This window comes from Lissotriton vulgaris, unplaced genomic scaffold, assembly GCF_964263255.1.
Source record: "Lissotriton vulgaris unplaced genomic scaffold, aLisVul1.2 SCAFFOLD_480, whole genome shotgun sequence".
Taxonomy (NCBI): Eukaryota; Metazoa; Chordata; class Amphibia; order Caudata; family Salamandridae; genus Lissotriton; species Lissotriton vulgaris.
In genome coordinates, this window is record NW_028240796.1 from 143981 (window position 1) to 155877 (window position 11897).

The following is an 11897-nucleotide window of genomic DNA, read 5'->3' on the forward strand; positions in this document are numbered from 1 at the left end:
GCCCAATTGTTGTCCCAGGGAAGTAAAACAACATGTAGGGGACCACTATCGAAGCCATCTTGGGATCAGGCAGGGGACAGTACTGTACACTGGTACACTGGTGGTCATCCTAGGGTCAGGCATCAGGCAGTTAAAGTCAATATCCAGGACAGTGGCCGCCAGAAAATAACAAATCCACCGTGCACACACCATCACACACACAGACATGCACAAGCACACACCAATGTGAGCACACACTCTCATATGCACACTGACGCACACAGACACACACAGACAGAAACATGCAAGAACACAAGCACACATAAAATCCCATGCTCTAATACAAAAACACCCACATACATGCACACGCAAACACCATCACATGCACAAGCACACACAAATCACTCTCATACACGCAGACACGCACAAACACAGAAGCACACATACAGAAACCATCAAAAACACAAGCACACACACAATCACATGCTCCAGAACAAAAATACCCAAGGACGTACACACAAATACATGCACACACACATACACCAACACATGCACAGCCAAGCAGAAGCACACAACAAATGCGCGCACACACTCACAAATGCAAACAAAGGGCGCGCATACAGGAACATGCGCACGCACCCATGCAATCCCATGCTCTAATACAAAAACACTCAAATACATGCACACACCATCAAACGCACAGACATAAGCACACATACAGAAACATCTGCGCGCACAAACACAAGCACACATAGAATCATATGCTCTAATACAAAAACACCCAAATACATGTCCACACCATCACACACACAGACAAGCACAAGCACACACAAATGTGAACATAATCTTTCACACACGCACAGACGCACACACAAAAGCACTCCCATGACACATTTCTCCAGGACTGCCGCAGCATTGATGGCACACAAAGGTAGAGTCAGCAGTACCGATGTCCTAAGGGCGCCGCCATCTTAGGACCAAGCAGTCGGCCCACGCTTTAGCGCAGTCGGTGTGTGTCCTCATAAGAGAGCAATGGGTGCACACTGATGGTCGCGCTGTTGCTCGGGTCCTTCCAGATGCCACCAGGTCCCAGGAGCTCGCAGGTGGTCAGCGGCGCCTATGTCATTAGGGCGACACCATCTTAAGGTCAGGCGTCGACGCGCGTGGCATCTCTGCCGGGTGCACATTTCACAGTAGAGCAGCACCTCCGCTCTGTCTCTGCCCTGCCTTATGTCCTCAGTATTCTAGTAGGTGTGTGGTGCTTAAATATTTTTCTGATGTCTAGAGGGCTTTCGAAAAGGAGATGGAAACAGGGGGTAAAGACCCCATCTGCTTCCCATCGGGGAACATGGGGCAGAAAGACTGTTGTGTCTTGAAGGGTGGAGAAGCACACGTTCATTGTCAGGTGGGCCACTCCTCCCATCAAAAGAAATTTCTGGGGTGTCACAGGGGTGGAACCTTAAGCAAGAATTCTCCACAAACTCGTGTTCTCCTAGATCTGCAAACATAAATCCATGGTAGCCAAAGACATCTCCTGCGAAGAACTTGATGTTGTTTTTGGGGCAAATCTGATCTATCTTCACCATTACATCTCGTGGGCAGCAGGTAAGACACACAGCATCAAATTGTGTGAAGAATTCTTCTTCCTTGCTTTCAATAGTATCAGTGTCCACTTTCACATCAACCATGGGATTTAAATTCTGAGCATGATCCTGGGAGGCTTCAGCCCGGTTACGATCCAAGGGTCCCTTGGGAATAAGGAACTGTGCTCGGGTATCTTCCAGAGTTAAGTGCTGATGATCTAACATCGTCAGTCCTTCGACTCCAGCCAAAATAAGGTTCTTGGCCACCTCAGCTCCCAGACCTTTCATTCCTACAAGAAGGACTTGTGATGCTCGCAACCGCTTCTGCGCTTCCAGTCCCCAGAGACGGATCTGCCAATCGTACTGGGCCGCTTCCTCCTCGCTAATCACAGTTTCCTCCACCATCTTCGAAAGTTGCGCCCCGCTACACCAACCAAATCCAACGCCGGAATGCTTGAGGTGATCAGTGTTTGATAACCTATCAGGATAAGTACCAACCAAATGTAGGTCCATGGAGGGACCTGGTAAGTCTTTTTGAACCAAGAGATAAAAATACTTAATTAAGTCAGTGTGTTTGCCAAAGTGGATGTCGAGGAATACAAGCCGGAAGAGTGTCTGGCATGATCTCCACAGTAGCCACTTGTAGGTCAATTTATCTGAGGTGGAAGTGCCAGGTCCGTTTGATGTTCCCCAGGACTGTTCTGCATCTCACTCATGGACTCCTCAGGATGATATATATACTTGACATCCATAGTAGACGATAGAGGTTAGAAGGGTGAAAGATCAATAATAGTGTCCATCACTTTCTTAGAATTACGAGGACCAGTGGAAGATGATGGAGTCAGTGGATCCAATACAATTGTTTTGCACGAAACTGTAGGTGTGACACTATTCAGTATCAGCCACATGGTGTAACTTTACATGGTCCAATGAAATGTATCTGTTGTCTTTGCGACCAGGTAAAGGTGGTAAAATAACTGTACGAGTACCCTTCAGTCCAAGCACTGGAACCGGTGCAGGATAAGAGGGACCAAATAATTTTTTGTTCTCGTACCAGATCACTGATTTTTGGAAGCCAACCTGCAACTGAAATCAGCAGTGCTGCTTCAGTGGAAGAGGGTAAATGTTCAGTTGCAAAGCTGTCACGTGTCTTTTGTAGATCCTGTAACACAGTACAATAATTATCTACATCAGAGGTTGCGGCAGCCTCCAAAACGTCTAGACCATCAAGGTCTGGAACAATTATTTTAATGCCAAAAAGCATTTTGTATGGGGTCCGCCCACCCAGAGATCGTCTACGGAGATTATTAAGTGCACTTTGAACCCCATACAAGTGGGCCAGCCAGTTCCTGACAGGATCTAAGACTCCAGCTGCCAAGGATTGCTTTAAGTCATGGTTCATTCGCTCCACAATTGAATTGCCCTCATGCGTGTATGGAGACAAGCACCAGCACCCACATCGACTTCATTCCATCCTTGTACGCCTTAGAGGTGAATGCTGGACATTGGTCAGAATGGAAAGTGTCACAGGCAAACATCCCAACAAAGACACGCAAATCCCTGATGACATTTTGAGTGTCAGCATTGCGTTGTGGCCAAACCCAAGGGAATCTAGTGCACAAATCAACTGCAAAAAATATACATTTATACGCAGTATCAGAAGTGAGTGGACCGCAGTCATCAAGATACGCACAGCCAAAATGTTGATTAAAAATACACAGCTGTGTTTGAGGTAGAATGTGACCGTGGACGGCTTGATTTGCTGACAAATGTCACAAGAAAGTACATAATTACTGGTCTGTTTACATAAACCACACCACCAGTAACGGTCTTGTAAAATTGAGACTGTCGCTGACACACCGACATGTGCAGATGCTATGCCTTTGTGTGCGGCTTTGATCAAGGCAGGTCTGTGGTCCATGTTGGGAATCATCCGATCCCTAACAGAAGGAATCAAAGCATAAGGAACTCGTTTGGGAGTTATGTGATAAGAGTATTTTGAAGGGAATCCCTGAGGATAAGCTGTTCCCTCCCTCGTTGCAGCTACTGCTGCCAGAATCTCATTATCTGTTTTAGTCATGGACCTTGTAACTGCCGCTACGGAACACATGGCTACTGCAGACTTGGCTGCTTCATCAGCCAAAGAATTACCAAGAGCATATGCTCCCACATGCTGATGGCCAAGTGTATGCATAACATGTGTGAGGGGCAGACATTGTTTAAGATCTGCCACTCGAACCCAAAGCGTTTTATGCTTAATAGCGCTGCCAATGGATACTCAATAGTCATTCTGAGACCAAAAGAATAAGTTGTCATTAAAAGACTTGACACAGTAATAAGAATCACACACAATATTCACTTTAGGATCAGCAAACTCAAGAGCAAGTACAAGAGTACGCAGCTCCGCCAATTGTGCCGTACAGTCTCCAAGTGCCTGATTGTGCACAATGGAAGACTTAAACTCTCCATTAACAATTGAACCAGCAACAATTGCACAAGCTGCATAATAAGCATGTTTGGAAACCATGGCCGTTTGATTCGAGCCATTGGTAGAAATGATGCAGGTTTACTCATGTAGTGGTACCAAAGACAAAGGAGGAGGATGAACGTGTTTATACTTAGGGCTCCCGGTTTTATGGTATTTATTTTTTGACCATTTCCGTCTGTATTTATCCATATTTATGTTTTGGGCATTTTTTCTGTATTTATCCACATTTATTTTTGTCACACGCAAAAGACGCCACTACAGCTAGTATTTTTCTGCATTTATTTAAATTGACAACGCACACCAGCGCCGGGTTGTTATTGGTCAACACAATAAATTCATCTGAAAGCTTTGCCATTGTAGTACAAGCACATGTGCATTTCAAGAGACTTTGCGGACATTGAGGCTCTTTCTGGTTTGTTAATGAAATGAAGACCCCTGAAAACCTGTTCAATATTTACTGATGACACTGGAATGGCTCCTCCGAGCCCTGCTAACAACCGATAGCTATGGGAGGGACTGCTTGTCCTCACTTCTACCTAATCAACAATGTGCAGGTGAGTTTAGACAGAAAGTGAAGGTGGGCAAGTATAGCATTCAATGGGTATGACTGTGTGCTACCCAGCAATGTGAGGTGAAAGGGCCACTTTAATTCTGCTATGAGATAGCACCTTCCATGTAGTGGTAACCCCAGCCAAAAGCTGAAATGTATGTAGGGGCAGCTCGACCCTGCACACCTAGCACCATCAACCGTATCGGATGCTGTTTAAATGCAGGTGTAATCTATCTCTCCACACAGAAAGCCAGTAATCTGCGAATGGTAGCGTGCATTAATGTTCTTAGAAACCAACGCTTGCAGCCAGAGTTTTGCTGTTTTGCTAACAGACTGCGAGCCGTGAGAGTGAAATGCTTCTGAAAGGAGGCGAGTCCTTCAGGGGCTGTCACCAATCAGGAGGCCCATTAGAGGGCCTGGCAACTTCCTCCAAAGGACAATAGCCATTGTCAAATGTTCTCATCAGTGCGTGGTTGGCAACAACAAAGAACTTAAAAAGGAGGCCAGAGACAATGCAAAATTATATATATTTTAAAGAGAGATGCATTCAAAGGGAAGGCAGGTAGAAAAAACGAGTCTTGTGCTCGGTGCACATGAACTAAATCATTTGTGGCCCAGAGGCAAGCATTTCCAAAACCTTGGTGCAAGATTCAAAGTTCTTGATTGTACAAGGTGGCTTGATCATGAAGAGTGCACAGAGGCAGTCTATGCTGAAGCAGTTTGACCAGTGGGTACATCATCCTGCATAGCTCTTCAAGTCTACATTCAACAGTCGAAAGATAGCTCAGTTTGTTAAGCGCCTGCTCCTGAGACTTGTGTGAAATCTGTGGGTTTAATTTTGTTAAGCGCCTGCTCCTGAGACTTGTGTGAAATCTGTGGGTTTAATTTTGTTAAGCGCCTGCTCCTGAGACTTGTGTGGAATCTGTGGGTTTTATTTTGTTAGAACTTGCTGCGATGTATAAAGCTCAAGCAAACTTTAAACCACCAATGTTAACGATTAAGATTGTAAAACCAAGAATAACAGTTTGCATTTTTTCTGTACAATAGACCACGGTGTCCTGTGAGTATTAATCTGGCAAAGAAAGACTGCTGTTAAAATGGCAATCAATCCGCAATTAAACTGACCAAGTTCCCTTGCCTCATTTTAAACATTAACGCAAAACATTACGTCTAAAAAAAAAGCTAAGCCATCTGGGAAGTTTTGACAAGTTTCTATGATATGACATATTACCCCCATACCCTCTGACATTTATAAACGGGTCATTTTGAAATCACCGACCACTACCATATCCAGGGATCAACTGGTTTAGAACAATCTGTAGGGGTTTATTAACTTGCATAGCATAGTTTTTGCCCAGATCAAAACGGCAAGCAGGGCAGGTGTGTACATCCGCCTTTGGGTGCATTTCCTTACATAAAATCACACAGTCACAACCCGCATACTTGTGTGATTTTATGTAAGGAAATGTACCCCTCCAAAATTCTGGGGCTTAATCACTGGCCTCTCTAAGCTGCCTCTCCCTGTCCCTCTGCAGCCTCGGGCCCCATCCCTCCCTCCCCCACCCCACGTACGCAGCACCAGCTGTTTGCATCCCTGGTGTTCATTTTGGTTTTTCTTTTGATTGCATTTTTAATATTACAAAAGTAACAAAGTCATCTCTTTTAAGATTAAAAATGCAATCACAAGAAAAACCAAAATGAACACCGGTGATGCAAACAGCTGGTGCTGCGTGGGTGAGGGCAGGAGCCCGAGGCTGCAGAGGGACAAAGAGAGGCAGGAGCGGCTTTTAAGGCCATCGCTTTGTCCACATACATAGGGCACATACAGGAACCTTGAAAGTGGAAATAGCGGCGGGCTGGCGCAGGCTAACTCCGGCAGCAGTGTCCTGGATCCCTGGAAGGCTGGAGGTATTAGCACGCCCACACTGACGCTTCTAAACAACCGGGATGGGCTCAGGGTCACTTGAAGACCCTGAGCCAATAGGTCCACAGTACGTCACTGGAAGGAATTCCCAGAATCTGAGCAGGGCACGGCAACTTTAAACAAAGGCAGCAGCGCGGCAAAATTGACTTATTTACTCGTATTTTTCCGCTTTTACATATAAATACAGACAAAGGAAAAATACTTTTCCGTCTGTATTTATATGTAAAAATCCGTAAATACGGAAAACCGGGAGCCCTATTTATACTGTAAAAACTCCTGTTTCTGTAAAGAAGGATCAAAGATAAACGTGACATCAGCCGATGTCAAAGAAGTAGCCCATTGTATCCATTGGGGATGTAGTGCTTTCGAGTTAGGTACCCTCACCTTAGTCACAGCTTCTAACGCAGGGAAGAGCGTGACCAGAAGGCGTTTGCCTTGCGCCAGTCAGCGTTCCTTTTGAATCGCCATCTGCACTGCCGTCAAGATTTTTCAACAGTTGAAAAGCGCATTTCAGAACCAGTGTATAAATGTGATTTGTATGCAATAGGTATTGTGTCACCCGCATTAAACGTCAAATAAGTGAAACCCACTGTCCCAGAAACTATACGTATTACCAGGTTTGTGGTGTTATCACGAGTCAACAAGTAGTTAGTTGCAAGAAAGTCAGTTTGCAAAGAATTTAGATTAGAAGTATGTTCCGGAAGCCAGCAGGCAGAAGAAAACTTAGGTTGTATCAACGCATAAAGCGGTTTGATACACTGGGCATAATCGGGATTGTATGTCCTCTTAAAATTTAAAAATCCCAGCATAGACTGAAGTTTTTTCAGTGTAGAAGGAGGTTGCAAGTCCTTTCCTTCATTATTGAACTCATAGTCCAAAAAGAGCACTGCCAAATGGGAGGTGTGATTTAGCAAAATTGAATTTATAACCGTAGTCGGCAAAGGACAAAATAATCCTGTTGACTTGGACAAGATGCGGTTTTAGCTTATCGTTCGTCAGATAAATGTCATCTATGTAAGAGAACGCATCAGGGTCTATCTCATTTAACAAAGACACCATCCAATCTGTGGCGCAAATGCCCGAGGCTATTCTTATACCCCATAGGCAATCGTGTACATTTTTTTCTGATTTCCAACGGCAGCAAATGCTGTCAAATCACGGCTCCCAGGTGCGAGATTGTGAATGTAGAAACCATTATAAATATCAAGTGTATTTTTGTATTTTTTACAGGCAAGATAGTTCACCAATGCAAAGCTGTGAGTGTTCTGCACCGCAAAAGTGCGACAATGACTGTTTAAATTTCGGTAATTCAATACAATCCGATATGAACCATCAGGTTAAGATACCGAAAAGAGAGGATTATTCATCGGAGATGTACATGATTCAATCACCCCTTGATACTTCAGCTGTGTTAGAATATCACAAATGGAAGCTTTTGATTAACGTCTGATTTGGTATTGCGGTTGTGACTGTGGCATAGAGCGTATAGGTATTTCATGAGCTGGCTACTGGGACTAGGGCCAGAGGCCACTCAGCTGCGAAAGCCTGTGCATGCTCCTCAGGGACATAGCGCAAAAAACTTGGAAGTATCACGTCTTCCCCTCTAGAAGTGGCTAAAACAAATGGTGGAGGCTAACAAAATGTCATACGAGGAGGTCAGATTCTCCCAGAAAACCACCTTGATTGGATGAGATATATCACCTTCAATTTGGAAAATAATTTCATAGAGTCTATCCAGGGGGGCAACCCGGGTGTCTGCAGTCACTACTGTAATAAATGTGTCAGTTGCTGTCGCCTCCAGATAGGGACGCAGAGCCTCCCGCACTATGGTAATCTCCGCTTGGCTTGTCGAACAGAGTCACTGCCCATGTCCACTTAGTTTTTGTGCGGTCGCGCAAGTCATAAGTACTCTCAGAAGACTCAGGTGATGGTGAACTAGCACACACACCTTGCTTCTGTTGTTGCTGCCCCTGATGTTTTATTTTTTCAGTTCTGTTTAGTAAAGACCGGATGCCCATCTTTATCAGTCTGGGCTTTTTGTTGTGTTTGAGATTGAGTTTGCGTTTGAGTAAAAGGCTTAACTCCCAGACTATTGCAGCCTATGGTCTTATAAGCCTTTGCAATAATCTTTGGTAATTCACTGGGTTTGTCCACATCCGGGGCAGCTTCCAAGCAGTTTGCCACTTGCAAGCTTACTGCATCGCCCTTGACATTGGCAACCATATCAGCAACCACCTCAAACACCCCCACCAATCTTATCCCCAGCTCCACAGCCGCTTCGGGTACGTGTTCATCTTCAAGACGTTTAATCACAGAGGTGAGTACGGTCATGGACGAGTGCCGAAACATTTTGAATATACCGCTGCAAACACCTTACACCAGGTGGTACAATCAGCTAATTCGGGAAGTAAGCCTTTAGGCAAACTAATAGTCAATATCCTGTGTTTCTCCACAGGAGAGGTATTTGGAAAAACAGCCTCTAGTTGTCCACAATTTTTAGCCAGCCAATATGGTAATTCTTCCTTATTCTGTGGATACTTGCCCATTACTAGATTAACCATAACGGGACTGATAGTCATACCACCAAGTCCAGCAGGTTGCGCAGCTATGCCAGGTGGTCTCACCTGGAGGTTGCGGGTTATGTACTGTATAACAGCCCTATGTATGCATATCAAAGACGCTTGTAATACACAAAGGTCTGCAATTGCAACAGTTAAATAATGTGGGTGTGGGATATACCCAGCCAAAACGGGCCATGTTACCCCATCTATAGATAAAGGGCCAAAACGGACTGGCGTTTCTGGGTGTGGAAGGGCACCATTAAACAGAATTTGGTGTTGCCAAGCTGTAAGTGGAACTTCAAGAGCCTTATAAGGCTGATAAGCGTGAGGAAGGGCTGTGGCAGTGTATTCATGAAACAAATCATCTGCTCCATCCACTGCTGGGAAGGTGACCCAAGAAAAAAACACTTCAAAGAGGTAAGCCGGATTTGCTTCCACTACAAATATAAGCTCTGCACCCACGTCAAGCACTCTATATTGAGCCAGATAAGCCTTGAGAGCGGCGCAGCTATGAGGCGGAACATTAATCACCATCACGAAAAACAAAGATCAACAACTCAGAGCACGGCAGAGCAATAACAGATTGAGAATAAGGAGAAAAACCTTTTAAAATTTCAAGATTGAAAGAACCTATAAAACACCAAATTATGAGGTTACACAATCACAGCTGTCTCCAAAAACAGAAGTGAGGGTATTGTGGACAAGCACAAGCACTACTCAAGCGTCTCACAGATAAGAACCAGACCAAACGTTGGCGGCACCATGTTGCAGGGATTCTGCACATATACAGTACTATGTGCAGGAAAACAAGACCTCAGTGAATAGGGGTGTATCAACCTACCACATTAGTACCCAAATTCTCAAACCGACTAGCTATAGTGTCTCATTCATTCTCCTACAAAGATCACTGAGCTACAAATGATTAGACAACCCATAACACAACACTCCTGAGTCTCTCAGGAATCGCGGGGGCAAGACGTACTCTTTCGTTCACTCACTCGTACTTGTTCACAATGAGAATAGGCAGAGTCACTGAAATAGTTCAAAATGTTTACTTTAACTATCATGCTCTACAATACAGTATATGTGCCACTACTAGCAGCAAAATGCATAAACTTAGCACAGTTAGCATGGTTAGAATTCCATACAATACAAATGGAGAAGTCATTTTATAAAGACTGTGGAAAAAAGGGCTTTTAAGCCTAACCACCATCCCCTTTACTACAAGAAGTTTATTTTATAAAAAGGACGACCTCTGGGCATTTACAGCAGATCCCATGCCATAAAGCCTATATGTAAGGTTTACATCATAGGAACAGCAGAGCTCTTCTCCATGGAACGGCTTTCTCCAAGGGTGTTTAAAACAACATGCAACAACGTAATATCAAAGCACAAGCCTTGAGTACTGCAGCTGTGTGTAGTATGTTATGTCTAGGTGCCAGACCAAAATAACAAGGGACATTGTTGATCGACCTTGCACATTGTGTTCAGACTAAATTGCAGGAACAGCAGAGAACGCGAAAGCAGCCTGTTCTCATGTGAAAGGCACAAACAGTGTGTTGCAAAAACAAAGGCATGTGCAAAAGTAGCATCATGGCAGTGAAGCACATGCTAACTTAGCAATGTCGCCAATATCCCTATGAGCCCATATAACAGACCACTGCTCTTTCTCCGTCCTCAGCTACTTTTCTTTTATCCTCCTACGTTGGAGCACTAGCGTCTAGACACCTTCGGGTAGGAGTGCATGTTATAAATTAAAATTTCATTTCATGATCTTGGGGGCTTTTCACTTGCAGTCACCAGTTTTCTGCACCCATAATGGCTCCAAATGGGTCAGGTTCATTCATCACAAATGTTGTACTTTGCTGCTCGTGTCAGAGAAAATAGTGTCTTGTAACAGAGTCATTTCTACCTGAGATACTTTGAGAGCCTTTTAATTGGGGAGAGAGAATGAAGGCATTCACAGGAGGTTAGGGAACAAATGCCACCTTCAACTTGTACCAGCAATAGTTTTTCGCATAAACATTCAGTGCAATTATATTAACAAACATATTGAAATAATTTACTGGCAAACACCTGAAGTCATTACCTCAATTCAAATGAGCAGTTCCCACCCTTTACTGATCCTTATTGCACCACACGTGGGCAAATATGATTTTTAGTGAGGTGTTCATTCAGTCATACAACAAAAGACACAGTCCCCGGACGTCAAAGCATATCAGTAACTGAAATAATAGGACAGACTATATGTACTGTTACCTATTATTGCCCTCTATAATTTATGAGGGGGCAATTCACTGTATTCCGCCCAAATTAACATTAAAAAAGAGCCTATCCTCCTTGACAGAGACACAGAACAACAAGAACTATGGGCCCGATTCACAGAACAAACTTAAGACTAAATCCTAAATTTACTCCTTTTGGTATTCACAGAAGTTAGGATTTTATCTTAAGTTTGTCTTAAGACAAACTTAAGACAGACTTAAGTTAGGATTTTGTCTTAAGTCTGGCTTAAGTCTGTCTTAAGTTTGTCTTAAGACAAACTTAAGACAAATCCTAACTTCTGTGAATACCAAAAGGAGTAAGTTTAGGATTTTGTCTTAAGTTAGTTCTGTGAATCGGCCCCTATGACCTTTCTAGGTCAATGTCAGAGGTCCACACAACCAGTGTTGGACTGGATTCTACTTAGAAAAAATGTGTGAGAAACAAGTGACACCTCACGGAAACACCAGCAACGGGGTAACTGGTATGTAATTTCCAGACAAGCCCCTGTCTCATCATCGGTAGTCACTTGATTCTCAAAGAAAGTAGA

General features: G+C 44.0%; 1 pseudogene; it reads right to left on the bottom strand.

Annotated features, from left to right (window-relative positions):
- Nucleotides 1–1241: 1241 nt before the first annotated feature.
- Nucleotides 1242–2020, bottom strand: LOC147672868 (SUMO-activating enzyme subunit 1 pseudogene; annotated as a pseudogene).
- Between the last annotated feature and the right edge of the window lie 9877 nt (nt 2021–11897).